The 24,942-nt window shown below is 46.6% G+C and overlaps 1 protein-coding gene across 5 annotated transcripts in view; it reads right to left on the reverse strand.

The window, feature by feature from the left end:
* CCSER2 (coiled-coil serine rich protein 2) overlaps positions 1 to 24,050 on the reverse strand; it is a 253,366-nt gene extending 229,316 nt beyond the window's left edge. For 3 of the 5 annotated variants that reach the window (XM_069753196.1, XM_069753195.1, XM_069753193.1), the window contains exon 1: positions 23,842 to 24,050. The gene's annotated coding sequence lies outside the window, so the exon portion shown is untranslated. The remainder of the gene's footprint in view (positions 1 to 23,841) is intronic. The other 2 variants (XM_069753194.1, XM_069753197.1) reach the window with 1 other exon arrangement.
* Positions 24,051 to 24,942: the final 892 nt, after the last annotated feature.

A 24,942-nucleotide genomic window follows, 5' to 3' on the forward strand; every position in this document is an offset into this window, starting at 1 on the left:
GATTTATCCTATGGTGCTTTCTCCAGCACTATTTTCACCTTTTGACCACTCCTAAGATCAGACTATGCAGGGTATTTCTGTGTACATATTTGGACATCTTCCCTTGTCCCTTTCTTTGGATATCTAGGGCAGTTTATTTTATCTGCTCCTCTGGGTCCATAGGTTTTTTTGCTGGAAGCTGCATATTGTGGTGGGGTGTTGCATGCTATTTGCATGCTTTTTGGCTTGTATTATACTTGACTGTGTGCATATTTGTTGTTATATGGTTGTATACAGCGTGTTCATTCCAAATTTTGACTATATATAGTTACATTAATAATATTACGTGCAGAGGGCAGGGACACGTCTGTAAGATTTCATACGTTCATACATCTATGTATATTTTGGCATACAGTGTTCACAGGGGCATCTGCACGGAGGTTGTGTGTGATTTTAGATGTTTTTAATTATGTTCCCAATAAAGCTTATATTATTTTTATCATAACTTTGGTGGTGTGCAGATATTTTGATGGCTCTTGTTTCTTGTGCTTTTGTTAGTATACTACACGTGACGTCACACACTACATATACTACCCGTGACCTCACACACTACACATACTACACGTGACATCACACACTACACGTGACGTCACACACTACATATACTACACGTGACGTCACACACTACATATACTACCCGTGACGTTACATACTACATACACTTCCTATCTAACTTCACAACCTCCCCTCTCCCTCTATCTGACCACCATCTATTCACTTTCTCATCCCTGTCCTCCTCACCTGTCACCCATGTCCAGCACCATGCGCACCCACGCAGGAACCTCGCACACCTAGACACGCACACATTCTCTGACTCTATCCTACCACTGTCCTCTATATCCTCACTCCACGACACAGACACTGCCACAGCTTTCTACAATGCCACTCTTGCATCAGCTAATGACACGGTCGCCCCTGTCATGCATAGCAGAGTGCGACGAACCAATAAACAACCCTGGCACAATAACATCACTAAAAAGCTTCGGCAAGTATCCAGAATTGCAGAACGACATTGGAAGAAAACTCATTCACAAGATGATTTCACTGCACTCAAACAAGCAACACTGGCATTCAAATCAGCTCTAACCTCTGCTAAACAGGCCTACTCCTCAACCCTCAAACAGTTGTTCAACACTTTTAACTCCCTCCTCCGCTAACCACTGCCCCCTCCGAGTTCCCTAATCGTTTCCGAGGACTATGCCACGCACTTCAAAAATAAGATAGACCAAACAAGGCAAGTCTTTTGTTGTCTAACCACCACAACCCCTTTGTATGAGAGACTAATGCCCAAACCCCATAACTTCACTCTCCAAAATCTCTGAAGGGGAGCTTGCTCATCTTCTCTACAAATCACACCTCACCACTTGTGCACTTGACCCCATCCCATCCCACCTCCTCCCCAACCTTACCACCACACTAATCCCATCCCTAATCCATCTCTTCAACCTTTCACTAACTTCTGGTACCTTCCCCTCTACCTTCAAACATGCCACAATCACACCTATCCTCAAAAAGCCATCCCTTGACCCAAGCGGTATGTCCAGCTATCGCCCCATATCTTTGCTCCCATTTGCTTCCAAACTCCTTGAGCAGCACGTCCATGCTGAACTTTCCTCTCACTTTGCATCTAACTCTCTCTTTGACAACCTACAATCTGGCTTCTGTCCCCACCATTCCACTGAGACTGCCCTGACCAAAATTACTAATGACTTAGTTACAGCCAAAGCTAACAGACAATTCTCAATACTCCTCCTCCTAGACCTGTCCTCTGCCTTCGACACAGTTGACCACTGCCTCCTACTACAGATCCTCTCTTCCTTTGGGGTCAAAGACCTTGCCCTATCTTGGATCTCCTCATACCTTGCTAACTGCACATTTAGCGCTTCCTACTCTCATACTACCTCTTCATCTCACCCCCTCTCTGTTGGAGTCCCCCAAGGCTCTGTCCTAGGACCCTTACTCTTCTCAATCTATACACTCGGCCTGAGACAACTCATAAAGGTCCTATGGCTTCCAGTACCATCTATATGCCGATGACACTCAGATCTACCTCTCTGGCCCAGATGTCACCTCTCTGCTCTCCAGAATCCCAGAGTGTTTATCAGCCATATCCTCCTCCTTCTCCTCTCGCTTCCTCAAGCTCAATGTCGACAAATCTGAACTCATTATCTTCCCTCCATCACGCATATCTTCCCTACCTGATCTATCTATAAAAATAAATGAAATCACACTTTCCCCTGTCCCCAAAATCCACTGCCTCAGAGTTACCCTTGAGTCTGCCCTGTCTACAAACGCACATCCAAGCTGTGATCACAGCCCCCCTGACGAAGCCCACGCGAAATGCGCGTAGGGGTACACGTGCGGCCGACCTGACAGAGATGGGTAAGAACTAATCACTTAGCCTGATATGATTTATGAATGCCATGGGAGGTTATTGATAGTGTAGTATGGCACTAGAGCTCACTATGACTCTGTGAAAATTCTCTATGGCTATCCCTGGTATTGGCACTTAAAGTATAAATGATACTTCTAGCACGAGCACTTTTTTCAATTTACTATTGGTTTCTTACCCTGGTGTCCGGTCTGTCCGGTCGGTCTGCATGTGGTGCTGCATCTGAGTTTTGCTTCAATACAGCTGATGTCCTGTTTTTATGGTGTTATACACATTTTTACAGTGCCATATATGTAATTGTTTATACAATAAACTTTCTGGATTTTATTATTTTCTGGTGGATTTTTTCACTCCAAATCTTCTTCTTGTTAAAAATCCTGTATGGAGTGGTTCCATGGCTAATGCTTGTGGTGGCTGGGATATTTAGGCCTGCGGTCACCGGCGTTTATACTTGTACTGTCCTAAAGGTCTTTTGTTTTCCATCCTTAACTCTGCTGCCCGACTAATTAATTTCTCTCCTCGCTACACCCCTGCTTCACCTCTTTGCAAATCCCTTCACTGGCTCCCAATTTCCCAGCGTATCCAGTTTAAACTACTAACACAGACCTCCAAAGCCATCCATAACCTTTCTCCTCTGTATATTTCCACACTAATCTCTCAATATCTTCCCTCACGTAATCTCCGATCCTCCCAAGACCTCCTCCTCTCCTCTACGCTTATTCGCTCCTCACTCAATCGCCTCCAAGACTTCTCCCGAATATCACCCATCCTCTGGAATTCTGTGCCCCAACACATCCGGTTATCCACTACTTTTGGATCCTTCAAAAGAAACCTGAAAACCCACCTCTTCAAGGAAGCTTACAGCCTGTAATGACCACACGGCCACCTAAACACCATTGGAGCTACTGCAACCCTCGACCTACTGTCTCCTTCCCCATAATCCTGTAGAATGTAAGCCCGCAAAGGCAGGGTCCTCGCTCCTCTGTATCAGTCTGTCATTGTTAGTTTTGCTTACTGTAAGTTTTGATTTAACCCCTTCTCATGTACAGCACCATGGAACTAATGGTGCTATATAAATAAATAATAATAATATACTACATGTGACGTTACACACTACACGTGACATTACATACTACATATACTACATGTGACATTACATACTACACTGTGTTCCAAATTATTATGCAAATTGGATTTAAGTGTCAAAGATTTAATTGTTTTGTTTTTCAAATAAACTCATGGATGGTATTGTGTCTCAGGGCTCAATAGATAACTGAAATCAATCTTAAACACATGTGATAATTAGTTTTCCAGGTGATTCTAATTAAAGGAAAACTATTTAAAAATGATGTTCCACATTATTAAGCAGGCCACAGGTTTCAAGCAATATGAGAAATAAAAAGGATCTCTCTGCTGCTGAAAAGCGTTAAATAGTGCAATACCTTGGACAAGGTATGAAAAAATTAGATATTTCACAAAAACTTTGTGATCATCATACTGTGAAGAGATTTGTGACTGAAACATAGCACAGACAGAGTTCATGCAGATAAAGGCATAATGGGGAAGGTTTTTCTGCCAGATAAATTCATTGGATTAAGAGAGCAGCTGCCAAAATATCATTACAAAGCAGCAAACAGTTATTTGAAGCTGCTGGTGCCTCTGGAGTCCCTCAAACCTCAAGGTGTAGGATCCTTCAAGGGCTTGCTGTGGTGCATAAACCTACTATTCAGCCACCCCTAAACAGTGTTCACAAGCAGAAACGATTGCAGTGGGCCCAGACATACTTGAAGACTCCAAAAAGTCTTGTTTACTTGATGAGTGTCCAACAACTCTGGATGGTCCAGATGGATGGAGTAGTGGATGGTTGGTGGATTGCCACCATGTTGCAACAAGGCTGCGACGTCAGCAAGGAGGTGGAGAAATCGTGTTTTGGGCTGGAATCATTGGGAAACAGCTGGTAGGGCCCTTTAAGGTTCCTGAAGATGTGAAAATGACCTCTGTAAAGTAAATAGCGTTTCTGACTGACAACTTTCTTCCATGGTCTAAAAGCAGATACGTGCCTTCAGGAGCAAAATCATCTTCATGCATGACAATGCACCATCTCACGCTGCAAAGAATACCTCTGAATCATTGGCTGCTATGGGCATAAAAGGAGATAAACTCATGGTGTGGCCACCATCTTCCCCTGACCTCAACCCCACAGAGAACCTTTGGAGTATCATCCAGCACAAGATCTATGAGGGTGGGAGGCAGTTCACATCAAAACAGCAGCTCTGGAAGGCTATTCTGACTTCATGCAAAGACGTACAAGCAGAAACTCTCCAAAAACTCAAGAATGCAAGAATTGTGAAGGTGATATCAAAGAGGAGGTCCTATGTAATGTAACTTGGCCTGTTAGGATGTTTTGGAGTTAAATAGCTTTTTTTGTTCAGTGAATGTGACCTCCTAATGCTGAAAATTCCACAAATGAGCATTTTCAGTTCTTTAAAACATATCAAATGTTTAGAAATTCTACTGTGTCGAATAATTTGGAACAGTGCATTTTGAGTTTTTATTCATTTTGGAGATTATACTGTTATCATTGGGAGGTTTCTTCAATAAAATTTGATGTATAATCTAACGGGTGATGACTTTTATTAGACTGACTGTCGTTTGCACCGACCATTTAGGAAAATCCGAGAAAAATGTCATCTGCATAATAATTTGGAACATAGTGTACATATACTACACGTGACGTTACACACTACATATACTACATGTGACGTTACATACTATACCACATGTTACATACTAAGTTGCAAATCTTCTCTTATGAAGCACAGAGAACATCCCCAAGACATATTGAAACAAAGAAAACTTTTGGAAAAAGTCTAACCAATATAAAAGTCTAACCAATATACCATCATCGTGTAAGAAAACTCAAGAAGATGTAGAATGTGCTATATACGTTACGGTTGTAAAGTTGGTGGATAGAAGCCCTTCATCATCCTCCGAGCCTTCAGCATCTAACTGTGTCTACTCATGAAAAATATATTCCCTCCCAGCACAACGTACGCAATAGAAGAGCAGAGTCATCTTCCGCACAATAAATAGTTAATGCTGAGCGCAGGTTGAAGGCAGCTCCTTTGTGAGCTCATGTTTTTCAATGACACATCCTCAGGCCTATGAGGTTTCTGCAGATGCTGCAGCATCACCAGGCAGGTCAGAATCATCAAAAGGATGCCAAGCCCTGCCTGTCCCAGCCCTCCGTAACAGGGATATTACTGGCTGCGCAGTCACGCCACAACAGACAGAAGACTTGGGAAATCAGAACATGGAGAAGATATGCATTAATCGTCACTAAATAAGAAATGTAAATCAGTATTCGTCTGCCTGTGTGATGACACAATGACATGAGAGCATGGGGCCTTATAACTCACTCATTAAAGGTCTGTCATAGTCCCAATGTCACATACTCCCTGTATGACTAGTAGCGACATCGTGTGTTTCCTTTACGAGTACATGCACTAAAAGCCATATTCAGATGTGGCTATGATTTTGGCGCAGATTGTGTAAAAATCAGGAGTTCATCCGATCTCAATCTGCATCTCGTGATTAGCAAGATGTTTACACAACCCAGATCACACAAATCGAAAATAACCTGCGTGCTATTTATTCCCAAGGACTTCACCAGAGAGGAGCTATATAGGGTGTGAATGTAGTAGTCACACCTAGACCCAGGACTTCACCAGAAAGGAGCTAGAAAGGGTGTGGACGTAGTAGTCGCACCTGGACCTAGGACTTCACCAGAGAGCAGCTAGAAAGGGTGTGGATGTAGTAGTCGCACCTGGACACAGAACTTCACCAGAGAGGAGCTAGAAAGGGTGTGGACGTAGTAGTCGCACCTGGACCCAGGACTTCACCAGAGAGGAGCTAGAAAGGGTGTGGATGTAGTAGTCGCACGTGGACCCAGACCCTAACCAGAGAGGAGCTTGAAAGGGTGTGGATGTAGTAGTCGCACCTGGACCCAGGACTTCATCAGAGAAGAGCTAGAAAGGGTGTGGACGTAGTAGTCGCACCTGGACCCAGGACTTCACCAGATTGTGGATGTAGTAGTCACACGTGGACCAAGGACTTCACCAGAGAGGAGCTAGAAAGGGTGTGGATGTAGTAGTCGCACCTGGACCCAGGACTTCACCACAGAGGAGCTAGAAAGGGTGTGGATGTAGTAGTCGCACCTGGACCCAGGACTTCACCAGAGAGGAGCTAGAAAAGGTGTGGATGTGGTAGTCGCACCTGGACCCAGGACTTCACCAGAGAGGAGCTAGAAAGCAGGGCTGTGGAGTTGGAGTCGTGGAGTCGGAGTAAGTTTTGGTTGGAGTCGGAGTCAGTAGAAAAGTACCGACTCCAGCTTTAAAAAAAATTTATTAAGATTTCATAATTGAACTTTCAAATGAATTTTATAAATGTTACTCAAATATATATGTTCTATCAAACTATGAACAACAGTGATAAGCAGTTCTGCTGGAGATAGAGACATTTCTAAAGGTACCGTCACATTTAGCGACGCTGCAGCGATCTAGACAACGATGCCGATCGCTGCAGCGTCACTGTATGGTCGCTGGAGAGCTGTCACACAGACAGCTCTCCAGCGACCAACTATGCGAAGTCCCCTGGTAACCAGGGTAAACATCGGGTTACTAAGCGCAGGGCCACGTCTCACACGCCGATTCAGCGATATCTGCGGGAGATCCAGCGACGAAATAAAGTTCTGGCCTTTCTGCTCCGACCAACGATGTCACAGCAGGATCCTGATCGCTGCTGCGTGTCAAACACAATGATATCGCTATCCAAGACGCTGCAACGTCACGGATCACTAGCGATATCGTTGTTAAATTGTTCAGTGTGAAGGTACCTTTACATCTTGTGTGTCACTGTTCTCCACTGCCCTTATCTAAAGGTACCGTCACACTAAGCGACGCTGCAGTGATACCGACAACGATGTCGATCGCTGCAGCGTCGCTGTTTGGTCGCTGGGGAGCTGTCACACAGACAGCTCTCCAGCGACCAACGATCCCGAGGTCCCCGGTAACCAGGGTAAACATCGGGTTACTAAGCGCAGGGCCGCGCTTAGTAACCCGATGTTTACCCTGGTTACCAGCGTAAACGTTAAAAAAACAAACACTACATACTTACCTTCAGCTGTCTGTCCTCCGGCGCTCTGCTTTCCTCTGCACTGTCAGCGCCGGTCAGCCGGAAAGCAGAGCGGTGACGTCACCGCTGTGCTTTCCGGCTGGCCGGCGCTGACACAGGATGCAGGAGGAGTGCAGAGAAGCACAGCGCCGGGGACAGACAGCTGAAGGTAAGTATGTAGTGTTTGTTTTTTTAACGTTTACGCTGGTAACCAGGGTAAACATCGGGTTACTAAGCGCGGCCCTGCGCTTAGTAACCCGATGTTTACCCTGGTTACCAGTGAAGACATCGCTGGATCGGTGTCACACACGCCGATCCAGCGATGTCAGCCGGAAATCCAGCGACGAAATAAAGTTCTGGACTTTCCTCAGCGACCAACGATCTCCCAGCAGGGGCCTGATCGTTGGTCGCTGTCACACATAACAATTTCCTTAACGATATCGTTGCTACGTCACAAAAAGCAACGATATCGTTAACGATATCGTTATGTGTGACGGTACCTTAATCTTATACTTGGTTAACCTCATGCTGCCCCAACCCCCCTACTTACAATGTATGAAACTGAAAGTGAAAATGTGTTGCAAATTCTTAGTAGTAAAGCCCCTCCTCTAGACTAGATGTTTGTTGTGTGCCTTCCAAGCATCTCACAGCTGCTACTCAGAAAAGGAAGACTGTAAGAAGTAGTATCCTTGCAACAAACTTTGCATCAGTTAACTGTGAGTACATGTGGAATAACAGTATTACTGACCACTATATCAGTTGTACGACCTGGCAATAATTTTGTACAATTGTTTTTAGGAAAAACAATTGTCATTTGGATTGTGAATGCAGAATTAAAAACCTGAGAATGTCAAAGAAGTGTCACATTAAATCGCAACAGTGACAAGGGGACATCCTCTAGGTCTAGAGCAGATACGTCAGACTTTGGCCTGCCGGCGAGTATATTTGGCCGCCCAGCATCGCACTTTCAACTGTATCGGCATCCTGGATATAGTTGAAAGCAATGATGGAGGACGGAGTGTTAGGTGACCCTTCTCTTCCATCATTCCCCTTCTATGCGTGATGTCTCAGCGCAGAGGACGCGATCATGTCATTACAACCCACCTGCTGTGCCAAGATGTGCAGAGAATGAGAAGACTCACTAACTAAGGAGACCAGAGCAGTGGGGGAACAAGGGGAGGTGAGTATGGCCCATTATACTGTATTTAGAATCACAGAACCATTCTGGCCATGCCTTTAGTTTATAGGGCCATATCCTGCTGACGGGTTCTCTATAATTTTGAGCAGAATTAGGCTATGTGCACACATTCAGGAATTCATGCAGAAAATTCCTGAGAATTCCGGACATTTTCCGCATGAAATCCGCAAGAAAACCGCATGTGTTTTTGCCGCGATTTTGCCGCGGTTTTGCCGCGTTTTTTTCCAGACACTTCCCAATGCATTTTGGAGTGGGAAATCCGCAAAAAAAACGCAAAAAGATAGAGCATGTCCGGATTTTGTGCGGTATGCGTTTTTTTTGCGGAAAAAAACGCATCATGTGCACAAAACATGCGGAATTCATTCTAAATGATGGGATGCTTATTGTATGCTTTTTTTTTGCGGTTTTATAGCGTTTTTATCTGGAAAAACCGCGAAAAAACCGCAACGTGTGAACACAGCCTTAATGTCAGCCTATGGGTTCAGCCCTCCACAAGAGTCACAATATCTTATGTGGTCCCTCGGGAAAATTAATTGCCGACCCCTGACTTACAGGAATCCTGTAAATATACATTACAACCATTACCTGGTAAGTGATTGGTGAAGGAGAAGTAAATGACCAACACAATAGGACTAAATATGGGTGATCAATTCTAACAACTCCGGTTTACCAGCCAGGTTGGCAGTCTATGGCTGCTGGACAGATGCCGTTGCGCCAGCCCTGGCTGATAAAAAGCTGCACGGGGCATCCAGGAAGGAAGAAGATCCACGAGACTCCAGTCCAGCAACCAGAGACTACTGACCTGGCCGACGCACCAGAGACCTGTCAATCCACCTGCCCATCTCTAAGTAGGACCCATGTACGCAGGAAAGGTTACAGAGAGACATCTTCTTTATTGAACAGCCTGTCAAACTAAAAGAAGAAACTGTTAGTCCTATGTCCAAGTTATGGAAGAGCTTGGGAAAAAGAAGAACAACCAGCCTCAATTACCATCCCCTACTCTGAACGAATGGCACAAGCTATACTACGCCCACTTACCAAATGATATACAAGAAAGACATAGTAGAAAGTCAAAACTATTCACGGCACACCCCGCACAGCAAATGCTCACATTAGGTGAACAATGGCCTAGATATAAAGGAATCCTGTGCACCGTTTTTTGTACTATACTCATACTTGGGAGTGTAGTAGACGAGCGAAGATGAAATGAATTCCTTGGTGGCTGCTCTCCAGCGGTGCCAGCAGAATAATGGTGTAATGGCGATCACTGCATCATATGGCAGATGTACGGATAATAGCGCTACACATGCTGAGGCTGATAGTTCACTCTTCTATTTTACTAAATATTTCTATTGTCCATGAAATAATGCTGGAGCATTTTTTTTCTTACAACTATGTTGCGCCTTTCATGTATTATTCCTCCTGGAAATGTAAGAATAAACCGGCAACTGGGTTCTAGCAAAACTAAACCAGCCACATATGACAAGCCAACATGGTGTTCTCCAATATGCTCACCAAGTTTCAGCATGCACTTTATCAGTTGTTCATATTTTAGTTACTGTACTTCCAGGTAACTTTACAGGATAAGCTGTCCTTTGTGGGCATTATATGACTTCTGTGCTACATTTTCACCAGTTTTCCCTCCAAATTTGCAATTGACTCTGAGCTGGTGGGAGGATAATAGCTGCTCTAATGACTCCCATACACAGCTCAGAAAACACAGAGATCCATGCTCCCTTTTTACTATGTCACACAAATGGAATCTTCAGCATGAAGGAAATAATACAGCAATAATGAGCAGTGTAAATATAAATCCAGCTCTAGGGAGAGGTAAAAGACTAGGTAGAAAGCTCAGCACAATCATTTTGTGCCTCTCTTTGCTGATCAATCTTCTCCAACATGCCTTCTCGATAAAAGTATAATAGGGAGTGTAACCAGACACCTCACTGTATTGGCAGTCCATCTCACCTTGAGTAAAAAGCAATTGAGCTTTATTTTGGAGAGTCAATCGCGAATTCAGGAGGCAGGAGGAAAGGGAAGAAGTGTCTCATAAGTGGAGATGAGAGCAGATTTCTGTCACGACTCTGTTGTCGAGTGACCTGGGACCAAGGGCTCCTTCTCTCTCACCAACGGTAGGGGGTGCCTTAGCTTGCCCTGTTCCCCGGGTTACTTCTGAAGGTAAAAATGTCGAGGCCACATACTTTTCCTTAGCTACTGAATCAGTCTGTACCCTTATCCCACCCAGGGAAGATGGGAGTAATAGTGCACCGTAGTACACCAACCAGACTAACAAGGTAACACGAAGAGGGGTAACGGAAAATACCATACATACAAATGTACACTCACATATAAAAGAGGTAAGCACCTGGGAGTGAAGGATGGGGTTAAACCAAAGTAAGAGAAGGGAAGGAAATTATCTCACTCACAAAATCTACCAACTGTAACAGATGCATCCACCAACCAACTACTCAAATAACCACCAACACCTATCCTCCTAGCCATGCAGCCTAAGCTAGGTCTGACAATGAGTGCAAGCCAGGACCCAGTTTATACAGGAGATGGGCGTGGCTAACAGTGCATAGCTGAGAGCTTAAAAGCTCCAACAGAGCAGATTAACCCATGCACTGCCTAAAGAAATTTGCACTGTTTAATAAGAAGGTGAGCTGCTTCTATTCAGCGCAGGAGGAGAAATTGGACGCTGCAGTCTTCTGGCTCCTCTCTGTCGCGGTAAACCCGTAACAATTTCTTTGATAAGCAATAACAACATTTCTTATTATTCACCTGTTCTGTTGATTTATGCGATCATTTGGGAAAGTACAGTTGCCATTTAACTGTGGCCTTTCAGGGATCACAACTGTTCATTACCTGAGGATGGATACTAAATACACATGATGCAAGTCAGTTATGTAAAGAGCTGTCTGTTTTGAAAGTTTGTTTATTTTGGAGATTAAATTTATGTATTGCTTCCAATCTTCTAAACTTAAAGCCCCATTCCAAAGGTTTCCTTTCATTGCACCACTGGAGTGCAATTTTCATCTGTTTTTGCTGCAGCTCCATTTAGTGTCCGTCAAAAAGTGACCTGTCTGCAGCTGCAGTGTTTCATGGAGCTGTGCAGAGGTCACTAATCAGTGTAAGTATATCAGAGTCATGTTCTGGCTGCTGAAGCATTCACAGTAAATTTACAATGACTGGCATGGGGGTCTTCTGCAGGCCCCGGCTGTCATGACAACCCATCGGCGCCTTGTGATCACATGACAGGGGGACGGCTGGGCGTGTCTTGTGACGCACTTCCACCCAATGCATGTTAAATGCTGCTGCCAGAGATTGACAACTGCATTTAATTGGTTAACAGCCACGGGTGTTAGAGGGAAAGATGCGGGCTCAGGGCCAGAGCACGCATCAAGTGCAGGGACACAACCTTGGACTTTCTCCCATGTGTATGAAAGTTTGTAAAGTCTCAGAAATAATGCTGGCACTGCAATTACCCAGCAGATTATCAGTGCGCAAATCCTCATAAGTAAACCCGCTGTGTGTAGGGACTACCCTGAACTGACAATACACGTTATAAAAAGGCATTCCAAAGCCAGCAATGTAAATAGGATCATCTGAGGGTCTTAAGCATAAGGGGGGTGACCGGTAACAAACATCAAGTTAAGAAGGATTGAGTATACACAGTGCCTTGCAAAAAGTATTCATACCAAGTGAGCTTTTCTACATATTTTCACAATACACCCTCAAACTTAAATGTATTTTATAGAAATATTTTAAAAATACAAATCTGAAAATTGGAACATGAATTTATATTCAGTCCCCTTTGGTTTGATGCCCCTAAATAAAATCCTGAGTGACAAATTACCTCCAGAAGTCACATAATTAGTAAATTGATTTCACTTGTGTGTGATTTATTCTCAGTAAACTACAGCTGTTCAGTGAAAGCCTCAGAGGTTTGTTTGAGAACATTAGGGATTAAAGGGAATCTGTCACCCCATTTTTCGCCTATAAGCTAAGGCCGACCGTAAAGCAGAGCACAGCGGTGACATCACCGCTGTGCTTTACGGCCGGCGCTCAGTGCAGGAAGCTGACTGCGAGGGACGCGACAGACACCGGAATGTAAGTATGTAGTTTTTTTTTTACATTTACAATGGTAACCAGGGTAAATATCGGGTTACTAAGCGCGGCCCTGCGCTTAGTAACCCGATGTTTACCCTGGTTACAAGTGAAGACATCGCTGAATCGGCGTCACACATGCTGATTCAGCGATGTCAGCGGGTGATCCAGCGACGAAATAAAGTTCTGGCCTTCTAGCTCCGACCAGCGATGTCACAGCAAGATCCTGATCGCTGCTGCGTGCCAAAGACAACGATATCGCTATCCAAGACGCTGCAACGTCACGGATCGCTATCGTTATCGTTCAAAAGTCGCTCAGTGTGAAGGTACCTTTACTTGTTTTTCTTCTCTTTCAGGTTACATTGGGGGCTTATCTACAGCATTATAGAATGCCACGTAGTATATTGCCCAGCCACGTAGTATATTGCCCAGCCACGTAGTATATTGCCCAGCCACGTATTGCCCAGCCACATAGTATATAGCACAGCCCACGTAGTACGGTATATTGCCCAGTCATGTAGTATATTGCCCAGCCACGTAGTATATTGCCCAGTCACGTAGTATATTGACCAGCACAGAGCCACGTAGTATAGAGAGTTAAAAAAAAAAAATAAGCCGGATTACTCACCGGTAATACTCTTTTAGTGAGTCCACGACAGCACCCCACTGGAGAGAGGGATCCGCCCCGCAGGAACAGGAAACCTAACGAGAAATAAAAGGGGGCGGTCCGCCTCTCCTCCTCAGTTTTGATTTCAGAGTACCCGAAGGACCGCCAGTATTAAGCAAATATCATTTATTTCATTTTCTTAAAACTTATTTGCTTATGTATGATTAAGAGAATTTTACTCAATAGTAAGTACTATAATAATATAGGGAGGGATATAAGAGGGTGCTGTCGTGGACTCACTAAAAGAGTATTACCGGTGAGTAATCCAGCTTTTTCCCTTTCGCCACGACAGCACCCCACTGGAGATCTTACAGAGACCATCACCTAGGGGGGGACCACCGTGCTGAGGTCAGTCCTGCCAAAGTCTAGGTCAGAAGTTGACGATAGGTCAAGCCTATAGTGATTATAGAAGGTAGAGGAATTTGACCAAGTTGCGGCCTTACATATGGTCTCAATAGGGACTTCTCCCCTTTCTGCCCAGGAGGATGCCATCGCTCTGGTAGAGTGCGCTGTTATGCTTTCCGGAGGGTTTTCTTTACTCGCGGAATAGGCCAGTCTGATAGACTCTCTGATCCACCGGGATAAGGTGCTTTTTGTTATCCCATGACCTCTCTTGTGACCCTGGAAAGAAATAAACAGAGCCCTACACTGTCGCCAGCTCCTGGTTCCACCAATGTATTTTAACACTACTCTTTTAACATCTAGAGTGTGGTACTTTTGTTCTTCAGGAGTGGAAGGATTACTGAAGAAAGTGGGCAAGATTATTTCCTGAGACCTATGGAATCTCTTAGCTACTTTGGGAAGGTAGGAAGGGTCTGGTTTAAGGACCAACTTATCCTGAAAAGTTAGCAGGAAAGGTGGATCTATAGAGAGTGCTTGGATGTCACTGATTCTCCTGGCTGAAGTCAGTGCTACCAAGAGGGCCGTCTTTAGCCATAGGAGTTTAATTGGTATTGAATCTATTGGTTCGAATGGAGAATCTGTTAGGGCTTGTAAAACTAAATTTAGATCCCAGGGAGGAACTCTAGGTATATTAACTGGATTTATCCGTTCGCAGGCTGTAATAAATCGGGATACCCATCTATCCCCCGCAATGTTATGGCCATAGAGAGCTCCTAGTGCTAAAACATGAACTTTTAAGGTGTTTACAGTTAAACCCAGTTCTCTCCCTTTTTGAAGAAATTCCAGGATAGACTATCGGAATTTCTGACGTGTTTGAAGATGTATGGAATTGTAGGAATTTCTTCCATATTTTTGTGTAAATTTTTGTAGTGGAAGGTTTTCTACTCTGGAGGAGTGTGTTTATCAATCCCTCCGAGAACCCCCTTGATTTTAGCATCTGCCTCTCAAATTCCAGGCCGTGAGATGTAGACTGTCCACCTGAGGGTGGAAAAACGGACCCTGGAAGAGAAGATTGGGTGTTGAGGGGAGGACCCAAGGATCTAAGACCGACATGGTTTGCAGCCACGAGAACCAAGGTCTCTTCGGCCAGAACGGAGCTATTAGTATCACTCTCGCTCCTTCGTCTCTGATTTTGCGTATGACTAGGGGTAGTAGTATGATCGGCAGAAAAGCATATGCTAGACTGAACTGCCAAGGGGCTTGGAGAGCGTCCAGAATGTCCGGATGATCTGCTAGAGATAGGGAGGCAAATTTTTGGACTTTTTTTGTTTCTTCTTGTAGCGAAGAGATCTACTTGAGGCCAACCCCATAGGGATACTATGTCCTGAAAAATCTGCTGGTTTAGGCACCACTCCCCTTGTTTCAAGGTGTGTCGACTTAAGAAGTCTGCCTGCTGGTTGTTTTCCCCTCTTATGTGCAGTGCAGTAAGGGATGTTAGGTGACTTTCTGCTAGATTCAGGATTTCTGTAGCGGAAGACATCAGAGTCTCCGATCGCGTGCCTCCTTGCCTGTTTAGATACGCCACTGTGGTGGTGTTGTCGGAAAGGATTCTGACGTCTTTCCCTCGGAGCTGTGGGAGAAAATGGTATAAGGCGTATTTTACTGCATTTAATTCTTTAACATTAGAGGAGTAGCAGCTTTCCTCCATGTTCCATAACCCTTGGCAAAAATCATTCCCCATATGAGCGCCCCATCCATGAGGACTGGCGTCCGTGGTTATGGAATGAGATGGCGTTATTATCCATGGAACACCACTCATTAAATGGTCTGAATTCAGCCACCATGTTAAGGAAGCTAAAACTTCCTGAGATAAGGTTATTTTTACATTTCGGTGACCAGATAACCGTCTATCTTCTTGTAAAATCTGGTGTTGCAGTGTACGGGTATGATGTTGAGCCCATTTTACTGCAGGTATACAAGAGATAAGAGATCCTAGTAAGGACATAGCTTGTCTTAGGGATATACGTGGATTATTTATTGCCGCTAGGACTTTGTGTTTGATCAGTAGTATTTTTACCTGAGGCAGGAGACACTTTTGAGATATGGAGTCTAGATGGAACCCCAAGAACGCCTGACAGGAAAGCGGAGTGAGTCTGGATTTGTTGGTATTGGTTATCCAGCCTAGATCCTGTAGAGAGGAAATTGCGTGAGCCAAAAGATCAGCACATTGCGTAACTGAATTTCCTATGACCAAAAAGTCATCCAGATAGGGAACAATTAAGGTTTCTTTTTGGCAAAGGTAGGCCATCACCTCTAGCATTATCTTGGTGAAGATCCTCGGCGCTGTTGACAGGCCGAAGGGCATGGCTGCGTACTGGAAATGACGAACTTCGCTGTTGATTGTCACTGCTACTCTGGGGAATTTTTGGTATCTGTCATGGATAGGGAGATGATAATAAGCATCTTTCAAATCAATGCCCCCCATCATACAGTTTGGAAAGAGGAGTTTTATAGTGGATCTAATGGATTCCATCTTAAATGTATGGTTTTCAACAAATGAATTGAGTTTTTTAAGGTTTATGATGGTTCTGAAAGAACCGTCGGGTTTTGAAATCAGGAATAAGGGAGAATAGAATCCTCTGCCTTCCTGTCCCTCAGGGACTTGGACTAAAACCCGCTTTGATAATAGGGTTTGAATTTCCAGCTCTAGAGCCCGTTGTTGTATAGGCGAGCTGAGAGATGTTATAATATATGACTCGTGGGGAACACGAGAGAATTGTAGTTTAATTCCATCTCGGATGATGTTTAAAACCCACGAGCTAGATGTTACTTTTTCCCATTGGGTGGCGAAAAATTTCAATCTACCCCCTACTGGTATATCCTCAGAATTTATTGTCTTTTGAGGGGTTGGGTCTTCTACACATGGTACCTCTTTGTCTGTCCTCTTTAGCAGTCCATGTTGTAGACCTATCCGTTTGCCTCCTTTTACCAAACGGTCTCCTCTTAAAGGCTCTCCTGTAAAAGGGAATAGAGGAATCAGGAAAAGCTTTCTTCCTGTCCTTTGCCTTTTCGAGTATCTCATCTAAGGTCTTGCCAAAGAGGTACTCACCCGCACATGGGATTGCGCATATTTTAGATTTAGACTGCGCGTCCCCTTTCCAGCTTTTCATCCAAAGTGCGCGTCTTGCATTGTTCACAAGGCCTGCAGATCTTGCTGCTAATCGAAGAGAGTCGGCAGATGCGTCCGCCATAAAGGCTGCCGCTCCTCGTATTAAGGGGATGGCCGATCGTAGTTTCTCTCTCAAAACTTTATTTTCGATCTGCTGGTCCAACTGATCAATCCAAATGATCATTGACCGGGCAGCGCAGGTGCTGGCTACTGCAGGTTTAAAAATTCCTGTAGCCGCTTCCCAAGAACGTTTAAGGGATGATTCAGCCTTACGATCCAAAGGATCGACCAGAAGTTCCGCATCTTCCACAGGCAGAGTGGATTACTTGGAGGTAGAAGCTACGGCTGCATCGACCTTAGGGACTTTGGTCCATGTAAGAAGCTCCTCGTCACTAAACGGATATTTACGTTTAGACGCGGAGGGTAAAAAACTTCTTTGATCCTGCTTCTCCCACTCTCTTTTGATTAATGCTTTTACTTCTGCTATAACCGGAAAACATCTCCTCTTTCTCTCTGCCAAACCCGCGAACATAATTTCCTGCGTGGTTTGCGCACCCTTTACCTCCTCACACCCCATGGTATTTTGGATTGATTTTACTAAGTTGTCCACGCTGTCTAATGGAAAACATGAACGACCCTCGATTTCTGATGAGGGTGATGATGATGATGATGATGATAAGGAGGCTTCTGACAGTATAGTCTGGTCACTTTCGGAGTCTGACACAGGTGTTGGTGTTTTGGACTTAGCTTTACGTGGTTTTTCCTGGGTCATATTTTTTAGCTCCTCCCTAATAATGGCCCGTGAGTCCGTAACGGACACTGTCGCTCCCTGTGTTGTTTCTTTAAAACAGTCTTTGCATAATTTCTTGGGGTATGAGTCCGGAAGGGGCTGGCTACACAAGGCACATTCCTTGTGCTTCGTTTTTTGTCGTCTTTTAGACTAGGCGTAATAAGTAGCGAGAGAGAGAGAAAAAGAGAGAAATAGGGAGACAGCGTCAGCTTAATAGGCAGAGTTTTAACACTCACCCAGTGAAGCGAATAGTACCGGATCAGAAGGCCGAGATCCTGTTCTGGATCCGTCGCTTTTACGAGCGGTCTCCGAGGATCCTTTGGTGTGATCTTTGGCGGGGGGTACTGGATCTCCAGCTGTGGGGTCCATGGCACCTGGGGATGACATCTCTGCATCGCCGCATTATTGTTTCCTGGCAGTTTAAATAGTGCGCCCTTTTTTTTTTTTTTCCCTACCTACTGCGCAATGTGCATACGCGGATCGGCGCTGCCTCCCCCGCCCCAGATCCGGCCTAGGCGCCCCGGAAGTGACTCATTCAGTTCCGGGGTAGCCAGTATTGCGGCGGTCGGCGCATGCGCGGTCCGGGATTCAGCACCGGACCGCAATGGAAGATCACCTTACCCGCTCCTGGCTTCCCCACACTGCCACACCGCACGCTGGAGAAGACGCCGGGCGGCACTCCCCGGACCCGGCCGTCTGCCCGTTCCATCAGACGAGGAGGGAGCCGTCTAACGGAACTCCCCCGACGCTGCTTCTGAGCTGTAGCCCCTGCCATTCTCAAGGATACCACGCAGGCGGCATGCTAGCCCAGGTATGTCCTGTAGTCCTGACATTCCTGGATTGTTCCCGCAGGAACAGGAAACCTAAACTGAGGAGGAGAGGCGGACCGCCCCCTTTTATTTCTCGGTAGGTTTCCTGTTCCTGCGGGGCGGATCCCTCTCTCCAGTGGGGTGCTGTCGTGGCGAAAGGGAAAAAACATATACTCACCTATAGCCCGTTGATGTCCTGCTATACTTACCATCCGCCGCCTTTCCCGCTCCTCGTCACGCTCCTGGGATCGCTCCATTGCAAGCGGCAGCTTCCGGCGGTCCCAGGGCTGGTGTGAGCAGGACCTATGATGACGTCGCGGTCACATGACCGTGACGTTCCGGCAGGTCCTTGTCGCACACCAGCCCTGGGACGGGACCGGAAGCTGCGCTTGCAATGGAGCAGTCCTGGGAGCGTGGCGAGGAGCGGGAAAGGCGGCGGAGGGTGAGTATAGCAGGTTTTTTGGATTTTTTATTATTTTTAACATGACATTTTTACTATTGATGCTGCATAGGCAGCATCAATAGTAAATAGTTGGGGACACATAGGGTTAATAGCAGCGGTAACAGAGTGCGTTACACCGCAGGCCGTTACCGCTGCCATTAACCCTGTGTGAGCGGTGAGCGGAGGGGATTACGGAGCGAGCGCCGGGCAGTGAGTGCAGAGGAGTAGGGGAGGGATTAATCGGACTGTGCCCGTCGCTGATTGGTCGCGGCAGCCATGACAGGCAGCTGCCGAGACCAATCAGCGAAAGAATAACCGTTACAGAAGGACAGACAGACAGACGGAAGTGACCCTTAAGGTACCTTCACACTCAGCGACGCTGCAGCGATACCGACAGCGATGTCGATCGCTGCAGTGTCGCCGTTTGGTCGCTGGAGAGCTGTCACACAGACAGCTCTCCAGCGACCAACGATCCCGAAGTCCCCGGGTAACCAGGGTAAACATCGGGTTACTAAGCGCAGGGCCGCGCTTAGTAACCCGATGTTTACCCTGGTTACCAGCGTAAAAGTAAAAAAAAAAAAACATTACATACTTACCTACCGCTGTCTGTCCCCGGCGCTCTGCTTCTCTGCACTCCTCCTGTACTGTCTGTGAGCACAGCGGCCGGAAAGCAGAGCGGTGACGTCACCGCTCTGCTTTCCGGCTGACCGACGCTCACAGCCAGTGCAGGAGGACTGCAGAGAAGCAGAGCGCCGGGGACAGACAGCGGTAGGTAAGTATGTAATGTTTGGTTTTTTTAACTTTTACGCTGGTAACCAGGGTAAACATCGGGTTACTAAGCGCGGCCCTGCGCTTAGTAACCCGATGTTTACCCTGGTTACCAGTGAAGACATCGCTGGATCGGTGTCACACACGCCGATCCAGCGATGTCTGCAGGGAGTCCAGCGACGAAATAAAGTTCTGGACTTTCCTCAGCGACCAACGATCTCCCAGCAGGGGCCTGATCGTTGGTCGCTGTCACACAACGATTTCCTTAACGATATCGTTGCTACGTCACAAAAAGCAACGATATCGTTAACGATATCGTTATGTGTGAAGGTACCTTTAGACAATTATGTATATAGATTAGTGCACAACCATTTGGCAATGTGATTAGATATGTGATTAGGTATATTAGACAGTATATTATTTTCAATTTGATTGATTCATGGTTCAGCATTATTTATGATTGGATATATCTTTGTGATTTATTTTTTATACTCGAATATTTAATTATTTATCATCACCAATACATTTATTGCTATTTTTCTCTACCTTTATACTATTTTATGGTATTTTCAGGATTTTCCTTGTGCGGTCCCTGACTTTTTATGGCTTTATTTCTAAGATTGTAATTTGTTTTACTTTTGTGCAGGCACTTTGTATCAATTTACCATTCACCTCAATAAAGACATTTTTAGAATAGTTACTTTCTGTTTTTGTCCCTTTTATGTCAATATGAATGGCTGCCAGATAAGGGTAGACGGAACAACAGAAGCTCCACCGTTCCGCCCCAGGCCAATGGCTGCATGGTCGTGAAACAACTGTGTGGCAGTGGGCAACTGCGGAGGCTGTACATGGGCTAATCCCATCCGCATCTATATTGCTCTGGAAGATGTTTGGGGTCATGTTTCCTCTTCTGCTGAATCCAAATCTGAGAAAAATAAAATATAGTCAAAGAGCCCCATATATGTCTGGGAGTCCTTGTCCTGACCATGGCGGAAAGTAACGTGCAGCCACTGAAAGGAGCCGATGCCCACATCTAAGGACACATCATACTGGGAAGACCCCCGATCTGCAGATCCCACCAAGCCCAGATCTGCGAATAAGGATACAGAGATGAGGAGCAAGGATTCCAAGTCACCGGCTTCTACGCTCCGGTCATCTGTCTCATGCTGCGCAGCTGTGTGGCCAGACGCCATGTATCAGTGCGGACAAAGTGTGGACAGCACCTGTCAGCAGCACAAACTAGCGGGCAGCGAGCGGAGCCACGAGTCCTGTCACACCCAGAAGGCACCATTTATTATGGCTGAGCCATAAACCATCAGTTCACCAGAACGCCAAGGTGCAAATAGGAGTCAGGTCAGATTATACCCAAGTGACAATACAAAGGTGACATCAACCCCACAAATATGAACCCCACTTGCCACCGCTACAGGGCAAGTGAGAAGAGCCGAGCAAAGTGCCAGAATTAGCACATCAAATAGATGTACCTTTTCTGGGCAGCTGCGGGCTGCTATTTTTTAGGCTGGGGGGGGGGGGAGGGGGGGCAATATCTATGACCCCTTACCAGCCTCAGAATACTAGCCCCCAGTTGTCTGTTTTATCAAGGCTGGTTGTCAAAAATGGGGGAGACTCCACATAGCTTTTTTAAATTATTTGTTTAAATGATTAAAAAATATGGTGTGGGGACCCCTCTATTCTTGATAACCAGCCTTGTTGAAGCCCCCAGCTGTGAGTTTTGCCAGGCTGGTTATAGAAAATACAGGGGAACCCTCGCTGTTTTTTTTTAAATTATTTATTTACAGTGCAGGAGCCGGCTAATCAATACTCCCATCCACCGCTCCTGCTCTCGCTGTTATTAGCGGCTGTAGGTGTGGGATGATGGTAGTCCCATCAGCTGACACCAGTGACCGGAGGTAAACTTTATACCTCTGATCACAGCTGCGCGCTCACACGGTCAGTTAACAGCGTGGGAACTGGGCTGTCTGACCAGCGGGGATGATTTTACCACCGAAGCTGTCAGAAGCTGTCATGCACATGACAAACACCCGATGTTCAGGCAGCCGAACCCGAACAGTAACACGGACGTCCTGGTCAAGTCCATAGCCAAACATTTGGTGTTCGGTATGATGATGGGAGTTGTGCCTATAGGTGGTGAGGATGATGATGGGAGTTGTGCCTATAGGTGGTGATGATGGGAGTTGTGCTTATAGGTGATGATGGGAGTTGTGCCTATAGGTGGTGAGGAGGATTGGAGCTGTGCCTATAGGTGATGATGGGAGCTGTGCCTATAGGTGGTGAGGAGGATGGGAGTTGTGCCTATATAGGTGATGATGGGAGTTGTGCCTATAGGTGATGATGGGAGTTGTGCCTATAGGTGATGATGGGAGTTGTGCTTATAGGAGATGATGGGAGTTGTGCCTATAGGTGGTGAGGAGGATTGGAGCTGTGCCTATAGGTGATGATGGGAGCTGTGCCTATAGGTGGTGAGGAGGATGGGAGTTGTGCCTATAGGTGGTGCTGATGGGAGTTGTGCTTATAGGTGATGATGGGAGTTGTGCCTATAGGTGATGATGGGAGTTGTGCCTATAGGTGGTGAGGAGGATTGGAGCTGTGCCTATAGGTGATGATGGGAGCTGTGCCTATAGGTGGTGAGGAGGATGGGAGTTGTGCCTATATAGGTGATGATGGGAGTTGTGCCTATAGGTGATGATGGGAGTTGTGCTTATAGGAGATGATGGGAGTTGTGCCTATAGGTGGTGAGGAGGATTGGAGCTGTGCCTATAGGTGATGATGGGAGCTGTGCCTATAGGTGGTGAGGAGGATGGGAGTTGTGCCTATAGGTGGTGCTGATGGGAGTTGTGCTTATAGGTGATGATGGGAGTTGTGCCTATAGGTGATGATGGGAGTTGTGCCTATAGGTGGTGAGGAGGATTGGAGCTGTGCCTATAGGTGATGATGGGAGCTGTGCCTATAGGTGGTGAGGAGGATGGGAGTTGTGCCTATATAGGTGATGATGGGAGTTGTGCCTATAGGTGATGATGGGAGTTGTGCCTATAGGTGATGATGGGAGTTGTGCTTATAGGAGATGATGGGAGTTGTGTCTATAGGTGGTGAGGAGGATTGGAGCTGTGCCTATAGGTGATGATGGGAGCTGTGCCTATAGGTGGTGAGGAGGATGGGAGTTGTGCCTATAGGTGGTGCTGATGGGAGTTGTGCTTATAGGTGATGATGGGAGTTGTGCCTATAGGTGATGATGGGAGTTGTGCCTATAGGTGGTGAGGAGGATTGGAGCTGTGCCTATAGGTGATGATGGGAGCTGTGCCTATAGGTGGTGAGGAGGATGGGAGTTGTGCCTATATAGGTGATGATGGGAGTTGTGCCTATAGGTGATGATGGGAGTTGTGCCTATAGGTGATGATGGGAGTTGTGCTTATAGGAGATGATGGGAGTTGTGCCTATAGGTGGTGAGGAGGATTGGAGCTGTGCCTATAGGTGATGATGGGAGCTGTGCCTATAGGTGGTGAGGAGGATGGGAGTTGTGCCTATAGGTGGTGCTGATGGGAGTTGTGCTTATAGGTGATGATGGGAGTTGTGCCTATAGGTGATGATGGGAGCTGTGCCTATAGGTGGTGAGGAGGATGGGAGTTGTGCCTATAGGTGATGATGGGAGCTGTGCCTATAGGTGGTGAGGAGGATGGGAGTTGTGCCTATAGGTGATGATGGGAGTTGTGCTTATAGGAGATGAGGAGGATGATGGGAGTTGAGCCTATACATGATATGATATATGGACGGATGCTCGTGTTTCCTCCACACCAGTGCTGATTCCCGTGTGCCCGGTCGGGGCAGGATGTGGTGACAGCAGACGTCAGCAGTCCTGAAGGTGAGATGGCAGTTCCCCCCTGCTTGCCCTCGCCCCACCCCACAGCTGACGCAGACCCCCACAACCTACCTTTGGGCTGGCGGTGCCCGTTAGCCTCTCCGTGTGTCTCATTCACATCCACTACAGAGGACGGTGCGGCTGATGGACAGCCATCCCCGGCCGTAGCCGCTCCCGAGGTGTCCTAGTGACTCTGCCCTGTCAGGACACCGGGCACTGGCCAATGTTCGCCCTGGAGCTCGGGCACGTGTGTGACGTTAGTCCTCGGAGCACGCATGCGCAAATGGAGGCTGCTTGTGTTCTGGAAGCGCAGGCACGCTGTAGTTCCGTCACAGTCAGGAGGTTGCGGCGCGCGGTGCTGCTGGGAGCCGGCGGGGAGGTGTCAGGTAGCGACCAGAGCGGAGGGGAATTTTGAGGGAATGATGTCACCGGAAGGAGCCTCCTGAGTCCAAAGTCCCGTGAAGACCCCATGGCAGGAAGTCGCGTTGTGCTGAGGCTGCTGTAGAGGAGAGGACTGAGGGGCTGCACAATGGACCCTTGTACGAATGCTAATGAGGACACAGGACTCCGTGTGAGCGCTCTGAGGATGTGTTTTGGAAGGGGTGGCTGTTACTTGAGTGGAGCTGCATAGTGAAGGTGATGAGGGGCTGTGGAGAAGGGGGGCTGATGCTGAGGGGCTGTGTGGAAAAGGAGGGATGATGAGGGGCTGTGTGGAAAAGGAGGGATGATGAGGGGCTGTGTGGTGAAGGGGGGGATGATGATGATGGGCTGTGTGGAGAAGGGACTGATGAGGGGTTGTGCAGAGAAGAGGTGTGATGAGGGGTTGTGTGGAGGAGGTGATGATGAGGGGTTGTGCGGAGAAGGGGATGAAAAGGTGGGATGATGATGAGGGGCTGCGTGGAGAAGGGAAATGATGAAGGGCTGCCCAGAGAAGGGGAGAATGATGAGAGGCTGCGCGGAGAAGGGGAGAATGATGAGGGGCTGCACAGAGAAGGCTATGATGATGAGGGGCTGCGCAGAGAAGCGGGGATGATCAGGGAATGCGCAGAGAAAGGAGGATGATGAGGGACTGTGCGGAGAAGGGGGGATGATGTTGGGCTGTGCAGAGAAGGGCAGATGATGAGGGGCTGTGTGGGGAAGGGGGTGATGTAACTCCCTTGTAGATAAAATAGA

This window comes from Ranitomeya imitator, chromosome 2 (genome assembly GCF_032444005.1).
Source record: "Ranitomeya imitator isolate aRanImi1 chromosome 2, aRanImi1.pri, whole genome shotgun sequence".
Taxonomy (NCBI): domain Eukaryota; kingdom Metazoa; phylum Chordata; class Amphibia; order Anura; family Dendrobatidae; genus Ranitomeya; species Ranitomeya imitator.